This window comes from Stomoxys calcitrans, chromosome 1 (assembly GCF_963082655.1).
Source record: "Stomoxys calcitrans chromosome 1, idStoCalc2.1, whole genome shotgun sequence".
NCBI classification, from domain to species: Eukaryota; Metazoa; Arthropoda; class Insecta; order Diptera; family Muscidae; genus Stomoxys; species Stomoxys calcitrans.
The window spans coordinates 228,024,827-228,040,872 of record NC_081552.1 but is presented as its reverse complement, the minus strand read 5'-3'; the positions used below and the strand labels follow the sequence as shown (position 1 = coordinate 228,040,872).

Sequence of the window (16,046 nt, the reverse complement as noted above, 5' to 3'; positions counted from 1 at the left end):
TGATGTCAGATTCATGTTCTACTCCCAACTACCCTTCATTTGAGCTCCATTTTTTCATAGTCGGCAAATATGATCGATTTTGGTGGTGTTTTGGGGGATGGGGCGGCCACTCAGTGACTTGGCTTTGAAAATATATATTAAATTCGTGTTCTACTCTAAAATACCTCTTACCGAGCCTCATATTGCAATGGTCAGCAAATACTTCCTATTTGGGTGGTGTTATGGGGGTGTGGGTGGCCCCCATAGACACTTTTCCCGAACATTGATATCAGATTTGTGCTTTACTTCCAAAGACCTTTGATTTGAGCCCCATATGGCTATTGTCGTAAATTTGTCGTCTTTGGGGGATGATCTCTTGGTCCCACATCTGAATATCAGCTTCATATTCTACACTCAAATACCTTTTATTTAAGCCCCCATATTGCCATGGTCAGTAAATAAGTCCTGTTTGGGTGGTGTTTTGGGGAAGGAGTGGACCCCCAGAAACTTTGTACCAAATTTGGATATCAGATTCGTATTTTATTCGCAAATACCTTTCGTTTAAGTCCCATATTGCTATGGTCGGTAAATATGTCCGATTTAGGGGTGTTTTGGGGGTTGGGGTGGTCCCCCAAACACTTGGCCCGACATTTCTACATCAGATACGTTTTCTTATCCTAAATACCTTTCATTTGAGCCCCATATTGTCGTGATTGGTGTATATTTATATTTGGTAGGTTTTGGGTGGGGCGCCCCCCCCCCCCCCCCCCTAGGTACCCCATCCGAAATTTTGATAGCAAATTTTTGTTTGTAGGTTACTATAAGAGAGCACACAAAATTTCGCTTAATTCTCACCACCCATCTGAGATCTGGCGTTTCTGAAAATTAGAGTAAGGGGGAGGGTCCGCTCCCCCTTCAGATATCAAAAAATGTTGTACTCTATTTTCACCACGAGATCATTATGCACCATCTTTGAACATTTCAAGAAAATCAGTTCAGCCGTTTCTGAGTCTATAAGGAACACACAAACAAACAAACACAAATTGATTTTTATATATAAGAGAGATGTGATGGGTTCCCAAGATTCCGCACGGTCGTACTTAGTACGCCTTTACTTATCCTTATTTTCATTGACGATCTATTGGGTCAGACTTCGAATCCAGTCTACTAATTTGCCGATGACTGTAGTCTATGTCATTCATATTCTTTCGACCATAGGCCCAGTCCTTAGGAAATTGTGGACAGGATTTGTTGGCCATTTCCGAGTGGGGTAGAATCAACAGAGTAGACTTTATCGCACAGCAGACGCAATGCTGCTTCTTGTCTCACAAGTGATTCACTGACCCATTACGGTTTACGGTATAGATATTGAGCAGTCAGATGCTCTTGATGTTCTGGGCATGAAGATACAGTGCGATGTTTGCCCCTGTTCCTTAGTGGAATGGTGGCAACTCGTAACCTCGAGCGTCGAACCCTTATAAAAGTGATAGGTTTTTACCAGGAAAGGGGACAAGAACTGGGACCGGTCCCTATCACCAGAGGACCTATTCCGTGACAGGTTTGGGACTTGTCCCATTTCCTGTAGGGTCATATTGTCGAGATTGGACTGTATATACATTTGGTGGGTTTTGGGGTGGGGCGGCCCCCCTAGACACCCCACCCGAAATTTAGATGCGAAACAATTATGGGCAAACAAAATTTAGCTCAAGTCGCACAACCCATCTCCGAGATCTGGCGTTTCTCAAATTTAGGGTAAAGGGGAGGGTCCTCCCCCATTAGGGTAAAGGGGAGCTCCCCTCCCACCTCCCAAACAAACAAACAAACACAAATTGATTTCTATACCCTACACCACCATTAAGATAATGCATTTGTTTGCAACGCTAAGAAGGAGAAGAGCTTTATAAGTATACCGATCGGCTTAGAATCACTTTCTGATTCGATTTAGCTACGTCCGTCTATCCGGCCATATGTCCGTCCGTCTGTTTGTCTGTCCAAGTGTTTTTGTGATGAAGTTACAGGTCGCACTTATTGTTTGATTGTCACAGAATTTTGCACATGCCACCACTTTGGCCAAAGGACGAACGCTATAGGTTTTGAGCACAATCGGTTCAGATTCAGATATGGCCCCCATATATTGGGTTGACCAAAAAGTAATTGCGGATTTTTTTTTTTTAAAGCAAGCTAAAAGTAACAGCTGATAACTGACAGAAGAAAGAATGCAATTACAGAGTCACAAGCTAAGAAAAAATTTGTCAACGCCAACTATATGAAAAATCTGCAATTACTTTTTGGGCAACCTAATATATCTTTCATGCGATATGGACTTTTAGGGCTGTAAAAGCCACAATTTTCATCCGATCTTTACAAAATTTAGCATGAGGTATTTTATTCAACGTCCTAATATTTGTACAAAATTACGTTAAAATCGGAATAGATTTAGATAAAGCTCTCATATATATCTTTCATCCGATATGGCGTATCAAGGCTGTAGAAACCACAATTTTGATCCTAGCTTTACAAAATTTTGCATGGGAAGTTTTATTTGACGTCTTCATATGTGTGCAAAATTTCATCGAAATCGGGCCAGATTTAGATATAGCTCCCATATATATCATTCAGCCGATATGGCCTTTTATGGCTGTAGAAGCCGCAATTTTGGTCCGATCTTTACCCTATTTTGCATGACATGTTTTATGTAACGTCCCCATACGTGTGCAAAATTTCATCAAAATCGGTTCAGATTTAGATATAGCTCACATATATATCTTTCAGCCGATATGGCCTTTTAAGGCTGTAGAAGCCGCAATTTTGGTCCGATCTTTACAAAATTAGCACGAGATGTTTTATTTGACGACCCAATATTTGTGCATCAAAGTCGATCCAGATTTAGTCTGTAGTAGCCACAACTTAGATCCTATCGTAAGAAAATCCTACAAGGTTCTCTTCAATATTTCAATAGGTATGCAAAATTGAAATATGAATAGACTTCAATAAAGGTCCCATGTATTGGAAGTATTAGGTATTCTCGGTGGTGTAGGGTATTAATAGTCGGCGCCGCCCAACTTTTACCTCTCCTTACTGGTTATATATTCAGTCAAGAACTTAACCTGCGAATCTATGCAAATATATCTGATCACAGTGTTTCAAATTTTAAAGGCTGTAGCGTGATTACAACTGACGGACAGACAGACACGAGGACATAGTTAAAACGTCTACAGGATTAGAAATTTTTAAAATTTCTGGGTTCGGAAAAGACAAAATCCATATACCCCCTATCCTATGGTGGTTGGTAAAATAAATTTTTTTGGCTATAGCCTTGCTACGGCATACATCTACATACACATCATTTACATTGGATTAACCCCCACACGTAACCTTAAACCACAATGTCCTCATCATAGTAGCATAAGCTGAATATTTCATTCTGCTACTGCAATGCTCCTCCTCCAAACTCCTCGGATCTTTTGACTATGCCATGCATTATACAAACCACTTCCCGTCATTAAAAGCATTAACTCATAATTTTTCGACTGCCTTGGCACTGACATAAAATTATCAAAACAAAGGCTATGTGTGGATGATGATGAGATTTGGGGAGGGAGCGCAGAAATAATTTGGAGAGAGAGACAAACCGCAAAAGGGACAAAGGAAATACCTAAGCTAGGTCCACTATTTCACAAATTGAGTAGGGGAATAGGAGGGGGGGTGAATGTTATGTAGTCAGAGTTACCATAATCGGACGAATTTGCACGAAATTTGTGTAAACCAGTAAGGAAAGGCAAATGCCTGGCAAAGCCGATGATACCCTACACCACTGAAGCCAACGACTACTTTGTATAAAGCGGCCCGAAACTGCCGCAGTACGGCATATGGGAGGAACCTTAGCGCATAGATTAGCATGTCCGCCTATGACGCTGAACGCATGGGTTCAAATCCTGGCCAGACCATCAGAATAAATTTTCAGCGGTGGTTTTCCCCTCCCAATGCTGGCAACATTTGTGAGGTACTATGCCATGCAAAACTTCTCTCTAAAGAGGTGTCGCACTGCGGCACGCCGTTCGGAATCGGCTATAAAAAGGAGGCCCCCTTATCATTGAGCTTAAAATTAAATCGGACTTCACTCATTGATATGTGAGAAGTTTGCCCCTGTTCCTTAGTGGAATGTTCATGGGCAAAATTTGCAATTTGCATATCTAAATCTAAACCATTTAAGTCACCCGGACCTGATGGAATATTTCCGGCGTTACTACAAAGGGAGGCCGGCTATCTGGCGCCTCATCTGGCCACACTTTTCACAGCGTGCCTAGGACTTGCATATATTCCGAAAGTCTGGCAGGAGGCAAGGGTGGAATGTATACCCAAGCCCGGCAAGGCTAGTTATGCGACACCAAAGGCCTACAGATCCATAAGCTTTACGTCCTCTCTTCTCAAAACCATGGAACGTTTAGTAGATACCATCATAAAGAGTAGCACATCCAGCGAACTGCTCAAATACAAACAGCATACCTATGTCAAGGATATGTCGGTGGAGACTACCCTGCACATGGTCAGTAAATAAGTCCTCTTTAGGGGGTGTTTTGGGAAAGGGGTGGACCCCCAGAATGTTGGTCCCACATTTGGATATTAGATTCGTATTCTACTCGCAAATACCTTTCATTTGAGTCCCATATTGTCATGGTCGTTAAATATGACCGATTTAGGGGTGTTTTGGGGGTTGAGGTGGTCCCCCTAACACTTGGTCCGACAACTGGATATCAGATACGTTTTCTTATCCTAAATAGCTTTTATTTGAGTCCCATATTGTCGTGATTGGTCTAAATATATGTTTGGTAGGTTTTAGGGTGGGGCGGCCCCCCTGGGTACCCCATCCGAAATTTGGATACCAAATTTTTATTTTTAGGGTACTATATGAGATCACACAAAATTTCGCTTAAATCGCAACACCAGTCTCCGAGATCTGTCGTTTCTGAAAATTAAGGTAAGGGGGAGGGTCCGCCCCCCCTTCAGATATAAAAAAAAATTTTTATCATTCTTATCATTATGCACCACATGTGAAAATTTCAAAAAAATCGGTTCAGCCGCTTCTGAGTCACACAGGGGGGCATATATGACATGGGACCCCACCTATGATTAAACACCATTAATAATCTATCACGGATGATGACTGAGGAGGGATTCGAGCCCATCTGCTATGCAAAAATTTGCAAATTTTGCCCACAAACATTCCCCTGAGGAATAGGGGCAAACTCCTCACATATCACATAGAGTGCAGTCCGATTCAAGTTTGAGCTCAATGATAAGGGGCCTCCTTTTTATAGCCGAGTCCGAACGGCGTGCAGCAGTGCGACACCTGTTTGGAGCGAAGTTTTACATGGCATAGCACCTCACAAATGCCAGCATTATGAGGGAAAAAACTACCGCTGAAAAATTTTTCTGATGGTCTTGCCGGGATTCGAACGTTCAGCGTCTTAGGCGGATATGCTAACCTCTGCGCTACGTTGGCCTCCAGACTACGAGGTGCTACGCAGACGATGTTATAATACTTCTAAGGGATAAGGATCCGAACCAGCTATGCCAAAGGAATCGATCCTGCATATGGCATATGACTGAGCTAGACCCAGGAGTCTCAATGTTAACCCAGAGAAGACTGAAATCTACCAGTTCACGCGGAAGGCAAAGGTGGGCCAATTTAACGCAGCACGTTTCCTCAATAAAACGATTTCGACATCCGACAAGGTCAAGTACTTAGGAGTGATCTTGGATAGGAAACTCAATGGAAAGTGTCAAATTCGGAAGCTTACTAAAAACGCTCACAGATGTTGGGCACTATTTAGACGGGCCGTAGGCTCGAAATGGGTCCTGAACCCGAGAATAGTCCACTGGCTCTACAGAAGTGTGACAAGACCAATACTTACTTACGCCTCAGTACTTTTGGTGGACAGCTATGGAGAAAAGGTTCAACATAAGGACCATACAACAGGTTCAGATGTGGACCGAGCCCACAAAGCATTGGAGACTATTCTAGACATTCGACCCAGTGACATACAGATTAAGTGTGAGGCAGCCTGGAAGGAAGGGTAGAAACCTGTAAGGAAAGGAAGAGTATTCCGATCGGATACCTGAGACGACACTTGAGGTCGAGTGCGAGGCACTGCTACCTGCGGCACAGCCTTGGACAGACAGAACCCTAGTATTCCCATCTGGAAGATTATGTTACATGGATGGATGTAAGCTCGAGGACAGACTGGTTCTGGGGGTCTACATTGAGAACCCAGGGACTAAGATATGTTTTAGACTGGCTGACCATAATAGGGTCCTGCAGGCGGAGATCCGGGCGATCACGGAATGAGGTGAGCTGATGTGGAACAAATGCGAGGACATAGAGTGCCAACATCTTTAAGCACAGTAAAATGGCCATAAGGGCAGTAACACCCAGGACGGTAAGGTCACAAACAGTCTTGTAGTGTAAGAAGGAGATTAACGCCTTCTCTGAGGAAGACAACATCCGCATATATCCATCCATAGAAATCCCTCAATAAACTTGGTTAACCCGAAGCCCTTCTGGACGACGCTTCCGATATAAGGGCGTGGGCGACCAAACAAAACAGTCGGTAGGATGGTGAAAATCCTATGTGGTGATCCGTATCGTGAGAGGAGGACGCTATTACTGAAAGGAAGTAAGAAGGAGGCCATTACAGAGTAAGGGAAATGAAAGGGCAGACGATTTAGCGGCGAAGGCCAAAGAACTGCAGTCAATAAACTTGGTTAACTCGAAGCTTTTCGGATCGACGCAGTCCGATATAAGGGCGTGGGCGACCAAACGAAACAGTCGCTAGGATGGTGAAAGTCCTATGGAGTGATCTGGAACGTAAGAGGACAAGGCTATTACTGAAGGAAAATAAGAAGGAGGTCAGTATAGCTTTTGGTGTCATAACGGGACACACAGGACTACGAGCACACTTATGCAAAATCGCTACCGGACAGGAAATAACTGAGGGGAGCGGTATGCAAAACAATTAAGGATTCTGTAAGTAGCACGGAATTCCTAACCTTAAATTTTCTTCTTCGAGGTTACTTTACAGTTTTTAGAGCGCACAACAATGTCCATTGTGGCATGGGGCGGATTAATATCCAATATCTATAAAAATGTTCATGATGAACTTCACGATGAACTTTTATCTATGAAAAAGTTCATGATGAACTTTTTTCTATCATCATGAACTTTTTCATAGAAAAAAGTTCATCATGAACTTTTTCATAGAGAAAAGTTCATCATAAACTTTTTCATATAAAAAAGTTCATCATGAACTTTTTCATAGAAAAAAGTACATCATGAACTTTTTCATAGAAAAAAGTTCATCATGAAATTTTTCATAGAAAAAAGTTCATCAAGAACTTTTTCATAGAAAAAAGTTCATCATGAACTTTTTCATAGAAAAAAGTTCATCATGAACTTTTTCATAGAAAAAAGTTCATCATGAACTTTTTCATAGAAAAAAGTTCATCATGAACTTTTTCATAGAAAAAAGTTCATCATGAACTTTTTCATAGAAAAAAGTTCATCATGAACTTTTTCATAGAAAAAAGTTCATCATGAACTTTTTCATAGAAAAAAGTTCATCATGAACTTTTTCATAGAAAAAAGTTCATCATGAACTTTCATGTTTCAGTTCATGACGAACTTTTTTTTATGAAAAAGTTCATGATGAACTTTTTTCTATGAAAAAGTTCATGATGAACTTTTTTCTATGAAAAAGATAATGATGAACTATTTTTATGAAAAAGTTCATGGTGAACTTTTTTCTATGAAAAAGTTCATGATGAACTTTTTTTTTTTAAGTTTATGATTAACTTCTTTCTATGAAAAGTTTATTACAAACTTTTTTCTATGCTAAAGTTTATTATAAACTTTTTTCTATGAAAAAGTTCATGATGAACTTTTTTCTATGAAAAAGTTCATGATGAACTTTTTTCTATGAAAAAGTTCATGATGAACTTTTTTCTATGAAAAAGTTCATGATGAACTTTTTTCTATGAAAAAGTTCATGATGAATTTTTTTCTATTAAAAAGTTCATGATGTACTTTTTTCTATAAAAAGGTCATGATGAACTTTTTTCTATAAAAATGTTCATGATGAACTTTTTTCTATGAAAAAGTTCATTACGAACTTTTTTCTATTAAAAAGTTCATGATGAACTTTTTTCTATGAAAAAGTTCATGATGAACTTTTTTCTATGAAAAAGATAATGATGAACTATTTTTATGAAAAAGTTCATGGTGAACTTTTTTCTATGAAAAAGTTCATGATGAACTTTTTTTTTTTAAGTTTATGATTAACTTCTTTCTATGAAAAGTTTATTACAAACTTTTTTCTATGCTAAAGTTTATTATAAACTTTTTTCTATGAAAAAGTTCATGATGAACTTTTTTCTATGAAAAAGTTCATGATGAACTTTTTTCTATGAAAAAGTTCATGATGAACTTTTTTCTATGAAAAAGTTCATGATGAACATTTTTCTATGAAAAAGTTCATGATGAACTTTTTTCTATGAAAAAGTTCATGATGAATTTTTTTCTATTAAAAAGTTCATGATGTACTTTTTTCTATAAAAAGGTCATGATGAACTTTTTTCTATAAAAATGTTCATGATGAACTTTTTTCTATGAAAAAGTTCATGATGAACTTTTTTCTATTAAAAAAGTTCATGATAAACTTTGTTCTATGAAAAAGTTCATGATGAACTTTTTTCTATGAAAAAGTTCATGATGAACTTTTTTCTATGAAAAAGTTCATGATGAACTTTTTTCTATGAAAAAGTTCATGATGAACTTTTTTCTATGAAAAAGTTCATGATGAACTTTTTTCTATGAAAAAGTTTATGATGAACTTTTTTCTATGAAAAAGTTCATGATGAACTTTTTTCTGTGAAAAAGTGCACAATGAACTTTCTTCTACGATAAAGTTCATAATGGACCTATGATATTAGATCAATATTTTAAGGTGTATTCGCTGGCTCTACTTTTTCAAAACATATTCAGCATCTTTGGAATATAATTGTGGCACAAAGTTGTTGACTTATGGCAACACTGAATTCTTGTAAACCTCTCTGCAAAGAGCTCAAAGAAGACTTACCACAACAGGAATCACACAGTAGACACAAGGATGCCCAACCGTAGCAGCAGCAGCAGCGGTGGCAGCAGCAACCGGGGGCAAACCGTAGGCGTTCACACACAAATGATCCGTTTTAAAAATTTTCGTTGGTGGTGGCTGGGCCAGCAAGGATGTCGAGGCTGCGGTGCAAGTATAGAATATGGGTTGCTGCTGTGGATGTTGGTGTTGTTGAAGTTGCTGCTGCTGCTGCTGCTGGTGCTGATGCGTGGCTACTGCCTGTATTGAGGCAAGCGTAGGAGAGGCCGTCTTAATGCTGTTACACACAGTAGAGGTGGTCGATGATAATGAAATGTCTAAACCTAAGGATTCCAAATTGTTTTGACTTGGATTGCTGCTGCTGCTACTGTCGTCCTGCTGTTTGATATCTGGCACTGGTACGTTTGGTGGAGGTGTGGTTGTGAGTGAGGGTTTGGGTGTTGCTGCTTCTTGTTCGTTGCTGTTGACGTCTTTGGCCAATTCTAAATATTCAGATTTGCCACCAGACGACAAAGACGAAGATGGTGTTGTCGTCTCAATTGTTTTATCAATATTTGAAACAGTTGTTACAGTTGCGGTTGCCCCCAGTGGTGGTTGGAGAAGATGGTGTTGGGTGGCTGCTGTTGTTGCTGCTGTGGGTGTTGTAGCCAGCAATAATGAGGGGCAATCAGGCGTTATTGTTGCCTTTCCCGGGGCTGATGTTGATGGCAGTTCTGATGCTGGTGCTGGTATTGTCGTTGACAAAGAGTTTGGTGACGACGACAACGAAAGCGATAGCGATGACGATGATGTCGCTGTTGCGGTTATGGTTGTTTTCGAAAAGGTTGACACTGTCAGAGTTTCTGATGTTTTAGCAAATGTTGGCACAACTGTTGCCTCGAGTGTGGCTGCTGTTTCTCTTCCTGCTTCAGCTTCCGTTGCTGATGTCCTTTTGCCTATACGCTTAGCCGCTGTTATTGACGTTTGGTTTATCAATGGCCTTGCTGTGTAGCTCTTCTTTGGGGCTAGGGTGTTGATGCAGCTATTACTCTTGCTGCTACTATTTAGGCTACTGCGAATGGGGACCGTTTCTATTGATACGGGCGATAATTTTCTTTTTATCGACGCAATTTTAATGGCTTGCTATTGGAGCTTGTCTTGTATTTTTGCTTGTTATTAACACAATTTATATGGGGTTATTTGTTTTTCTTTTCTTGGTTTTTTTTTTGTCTTCTTCTTTGAGTTGCACAATTCGAAAATTGTTTTTATGGCCTTTAAGCGATTATCACTTCATTCGAGGATATTTTCTTGTTTTATTATATTTGCAATATTTTGATTAGGCTTAAATTTTATGGCTATTTGATTTGTCGTTAGGATAATGGCATATGGTTGGTGTTAAATTAATAAAGTTTGGTAAAATATGAAATTGGATTTAAATCGTCATTAAATAAGTGTAGAAAATTAAATTGTTTTTATGCGAAAAGCAGAAACAATTACTACAAAGAGGAAAAAATTGCTAAGATAAAGGATTCAATAAAAGCTTTAAATTTTGACCGAATTTTTTTAAGTCTAACAAAAAGGTAAACCAGTAACAAGTAAACGCGTGCTAAGTGCGGCCGGGCCAAATCTAAGGAACCCGCCACCATTGATTCTGCTAAAATATGGGAGCTATATCCAGTTATAGACCGAACTGGACCGTACTTGGTGCAGTTCTTGAGAGTCACAGCAGAACAATTTATGCAAAATGTCAGCCAAAGGGGATAAAAATCGAGGCTGGTAAGGGCTCAAGAAGTCAAATCAGGAGATCGGTTTATATGCGCGCTATATCACGTTCTTGACAGAACACCACATGCAAAATTTCAGCCAAATTGGATGAAAATTGCGGCGTCTTTCTATGAAAAAGTTCATGATGAACTTTTTTCTTTGAAAAATTTCATGACGAACTTTTTTTTTGAAAAAGTTCATGACCAACTTTTTTCTATGAAAAAGTTCATGATGAACTTTTTTCTATGAAAAAGTTCATGATGAACTTTTTTCTATGAAAAAGTTCATGATGAACTTTTTTCTTTGAAAAATTTCATGACGAACTTTTTTCTTTGAAAAAGTTTATGACGAACTTTTTTCTATGAAAAAGTTCATGAAGAACTTTTTTCTATGAAAAAGTTCATGGTGAACTTTTTTCTATGAAAAAGTTCATGATGAACTTTTTTCTATGAAAAAGTTCGTGATGAACTTTTTTCTATGAAAAAGTTCGTGATGAACTTTTTTCTATGAAAAAGTAAAAATCGCGGCTGGTAAGGGCTCAAGAAGTCAAATCAGCAGATCGGATTAGATGCGCTATATCACGTTATTGACAGAACACCACATGCAAAATTTCAGCCAATTTGGATGAAAATTGCGGCCTCTTTCTATGAAAAACTTCATGGTGAACCTTTTTCTATGAAAAAGTTCATGATGAACTTTTTTCTATGAGAAAGTTCATGATGAATTTTTTTCTATGAAAAAGTTCATTTTCTACGAAAATGTTCATGATGAACTTTTTTTCTATGAAAAAGATCATAATGAACTTTTTTCTATGAAAAAGTTCATGATGTACTTTTTTCAATGAAACAGTTCATGATGAGTTTTTTCTATGAAAAAGTTCATGATGAACTTTTTTCTATGAAAAAGTTCATGATGAACTTTTTTTTACGAAAATGTTCATGATGAACTTTTTTTCTATGAAAAATTTCATGAGAAACTTTTTTCTATGAAAAAGTTCATGGTGAACTTTTTTCTATGAAAACGTTCATGATGAACTTTTTTCTATAAAAAATTTCATGATGAACTTTTTACTATGAAAAAGTTTATGATGAACTTTTTTCTATGAAAAATTTCATTATGAATTTTTTTCTATGAAAAAGTTCATTATGAACTTTTTTCTATGAAAAGGTTTATGATGAACTTCTTCCATGAAAAAATAACTTTTTTTATGAAAAAAAGTTCATGATGAACTTCTTTCTATGAAAAAGTTAATGATAAACTTCTTTCTATAAAAAAGTTGATGATGAACTTTTTTCTATGAAAAAGTTCATGATGAACTTTTTTCTATGAAAAAGTTAATGATGAACTTTTTTCTATGAAAAAGTTCATGATGAACTTTTTTCTATGAAAAAGTTCATGATGAACTTTTTTCTATGAAAAAGTTCATGATGAACTTTTTTCTATGAAAAAGTTCATGATGAACTTTTTTCTATGAAAAAGTTCATGATGAACTTTTTTCTATGAAAAAGTTAATGATGAACTTTTTTCTATGAAAAAGTTCATGATGAACTTTTTTCTATGAAAAAGTTAATGATGAACTTTTTTCTATGAAAAAGTTCATGATGAACTTTTTTCTATGAAAAAGTTCATGATGAACTTTTTTCTATGAAAAAGTTCATGATGAACTTTTTTCTATGAAAAAGTTCATGATGAACTTTTTTCTATGAAAAAGTTCATGATGAACTTTTTTTTATGAAAAAGTTCATGATGAACTTTTTTCTATGAAAAAGTTCATGATGAACTTTTTTCTATGAAAAAGTTCATAATGAACTTTTTCTATGTAAAAGTTCATGATGAACTTTTTTCTATGAAAAATTTCATTATGAATTTTTTTCTATGAAAAAGTTCATTATGAACTTTTTTCTATGAAAAGGTTCATGATGAACTTTTTTCTATGAAAAAGTTCATGATGAACTTTTTTCTATGAAAAAGTTCATGATGAACTTTTTTCTATGAAAAAGTTCATGATGAACTTTTTTCTATGAAAAAGTTCATGATGAACTTTTTTCTATGAAAAAGTTCATGATGAACTTTTTTCTATGAAAGAGTTCATGATGAACTTTTTTCTATGAAAAAGTTCATGATGAACTTTTTTCTATGAAAAAGTTCATGATGAACTTTTTTCTATGAAAAAGTTCATGATGAACTTTTTTCTATGAAAAACTTCATGATGAACTTTTTTCTATGAGAAAGTTCATGATGAACTTGTTTCTATGAAAAAATTCATGATTAAATTTTTTTCTATGAAAAAGTTCATGATGAAATTTTTACTATGAATAAGTTCATGATGAACTTTTTTCTATGAAAAAGTTCATGATGAACTTTTTTCTATGAAAAAGTTCATTATGAACGTTTTTCTATGAAAAAGTTTATTATGAACGTTTTTCTATGAAAAAGTTCATTATGAACGTTTTTCTATGAAAAAGTTCATTATGAACGTTTTTCTATGAAAAAGTTCATTATGAACGTTTTTCTATGAAAAAGTTCAAAAACTGCGCCTTGTAAGGGCTCAAGAAGGCAAACCGCGGGATCGGTTTATATGGGAGCTATATTTAAATTTGAACCGATATGGCCTTTTTGCAATTCCCAACGACCTACATCAATATTAAATATCTGTGTAAAACTTCTAGCGGCTGACTATACGCGTTCGACCGCTATCGCGATTTCGACAGACGGACAGGCATAGCTAGATCGACGTAGAATGTCGAGACGATCAAACATTTATATATATTACTAGACGAACCGGGCCCGCTCCGCTCGTTAACTCTCTAATATCTTTTTAGGGTGGGGAAATTTCGTCTTGAATGCGGATATCGAATTCGTTCCATTGTAGCCTATGACGCTGAACGCGTTCGAATCCAGGCGAGAACATCGGACAAAGAGGTGTCTATCCCCTCGCAATGTTAGCGACATTTGCAAGGTACAATGCCATGCATGGTAATTTAATTATCCCCAAAAAGCCGTTCGGACCCGGCTATAAATAAAGGCTCCTTATCATTGAGTTTAAACTACCCTACACCACTACTGTGGTACAGGGTTTTATAACTTAGTGCATTTGTTTGTAGCAACCAAAAGGAAGAAAGATAGACCCATTGATAAGTATACCGATCGACTCAGAATCACTTTCTGATTCGATTTATGTTAATTTGTGTAAAAACTACGAATCGCAATTATCATTCGATCGTCTTCAAATTTGGTGCAAGCATATTTTTCGGCCTAGAGACGAAGCCTATTGAAATTGGAAAAAATCGATTCAGATTTGGATATAGCTTCCACATAAAGGGTGATTTTTTTGAGGTTAGGATTTTCATGCATTAGTATTTGACAGATCACGTGGGATTTCAGACATGGTGTCAAAGAGAAAGATGCTCAGTATGCTTTGACATTTCATCATGAATAGACTTACTAACGAGCAACGCTTGCAAATCATTGAATTTTATTACCAAAATCAGTGTTCGGTTCGAAATGTGTTCAAATTTTGACAAATTTTGTTCAGCGATGAGGCTCATTTCTGGTTGAATGGCTACGTAAATAAGCAAAATTGGCGCATTTGGAGTGAAGAGCAACCAGAAGCCGTTCAAGAACTGCCCATGCATCCCGAAAAATGCACTGTTTGGTGTGGTTTGTACGCTGGTGGAATCATTGGACCGTATTTTTTCAAAGATGCTGTTGGACGCAACGTTACGGTAAATGAACACATTTCGAACCGAACACTGATTTTGGTAATAAAATTCAATGATTTGCAAGCGTTGCTCGTTAGTAAGTCTATTCATGATGAAATGTCAAAGCATACTGAGCATCTTTCTCTTTGACACCATGTCTGAAATCCCACGTGATATGTCAAATACTAATGCATGAAAATCCTAACCTCAAAAAAATCACCCTTTATATGTTCGTCCGATTTGCAGTAATAATGCAATAAAATGGTAATTTATTAAGCGATTCCCTCGAAATTTGGCAGGAAGAATTTTCTTACGACCCTCGATATTACTGGAAAATTTCAAATCAAAATATCGGTTCAGATTTCGATATAGCTCCCATATATATGTTCGTCCGATTTCCAGTAATACAGCAGTAAAATGGTCATTTGTTGACCGATTCTCTTGAAATTTGTTGGGAAGGATTTCCTTCTGACTCTCAATACTACTGGTAAATTTGATAAAAATCGGTTCAGATTTGGATATAGCTCCCATATACATTTTCGTCCGATTTGGAGTAATACAGCAATAAAATGGTAATTTCTCAACCGATTCTCTCGAAATTTGGCAGGAAAGATATTCTTATGACTCTCAATATTACTGGTGAGATTCATAGAAATCGGTTCAGATTTGGATATAGCTCCCACATATATGTTCGTCCGATTTGCAGTAATACAGCAATAAAATTGTCATTTGTTAACCGATTCTCTCAAAATTTGGCAGGAAGGATTTTCTTATGACTCTCGATATTACTGGCGAATTTCATAGAAATCTGTTCAGATATATATATATCGCCCAATTTTCCCACCTAGACCCACTGCAAGCGCATTTATTGACCAATCTTCCCAAAATTTTGTACAACGCTTTCCTCGACGAATTCCACAATATCCATAAAGTTTGGTCGATATCGGCTCAGATTTAGATATAGCTCCCATGTACTTGTTCGTCAGATTTTGGATATTTTGTTGTCATTTGTCAACCGTAGCTATAACATTTTGAACATATTTGCTTTGCTCGAAATTTGATGCCGGAATTTGAATAATCTATCTGGATACATCCGCCAAGGTCCATCAAATTTGTTTCAGAATTAGATGTAGCCCTCCCTTTTGTGTCTATAGGATAGGTGTAGGGTATTATAAAGTCAGCACCGCCCGACTTTTGCCTTTCCTTACTGGTTATATATAAGAATTGTACTCTTCTTTTAAATACCTTTCTTTTGGTACCCATATTGCCCAAAATGGTGAAAGAGATCTCTTGGGGGTGGGGGACCCCCCTCGTACACTTGGGGCGAAGTTTGTATACCAAGTTCGTACTCTACTCTTAAATACCTTTCGTTTGATACCCTTATAGTTGCAATTGGTAAACATGTCAGTGTGGGGGGGTTTTGCGGGTTTGGCAGGTCCCCCCAACACCATTCATTTGATATCCATATTGCCCT

At 37.2% G+C, this 16,046-nt stretch overlaps 1 protein-coding gene across 4 annotated transcripts in view; it reads right to left on the bottom strand.

Moving 5' to 3' along the window:
- The window catches only part of LOC106088372 (protein alan shepard), a 1,012,027-nt gene that overhangs the window by 959,394 nt on the left and 36,587 nt on the right, over positions 1–16,046 (bottom strand). For 3 of the 4 annotated variants that reach the window (XM_059361228.1, XM_059361230.1, XM_059361229.1), the window contains exon 1: positions 9,114–10,248. The exons of the other annotated variant lie outside the window; for it this stretch is intronic. The gene's annotated coding sequence lies outside the window, so the exon portion shown is untranslated. Of the gene's footprint in view, positions 1–9,113; positions 10,249–16,046 lie in introns of those variants that run through there. 4 annotated transcript variants of the gene reach the window in all.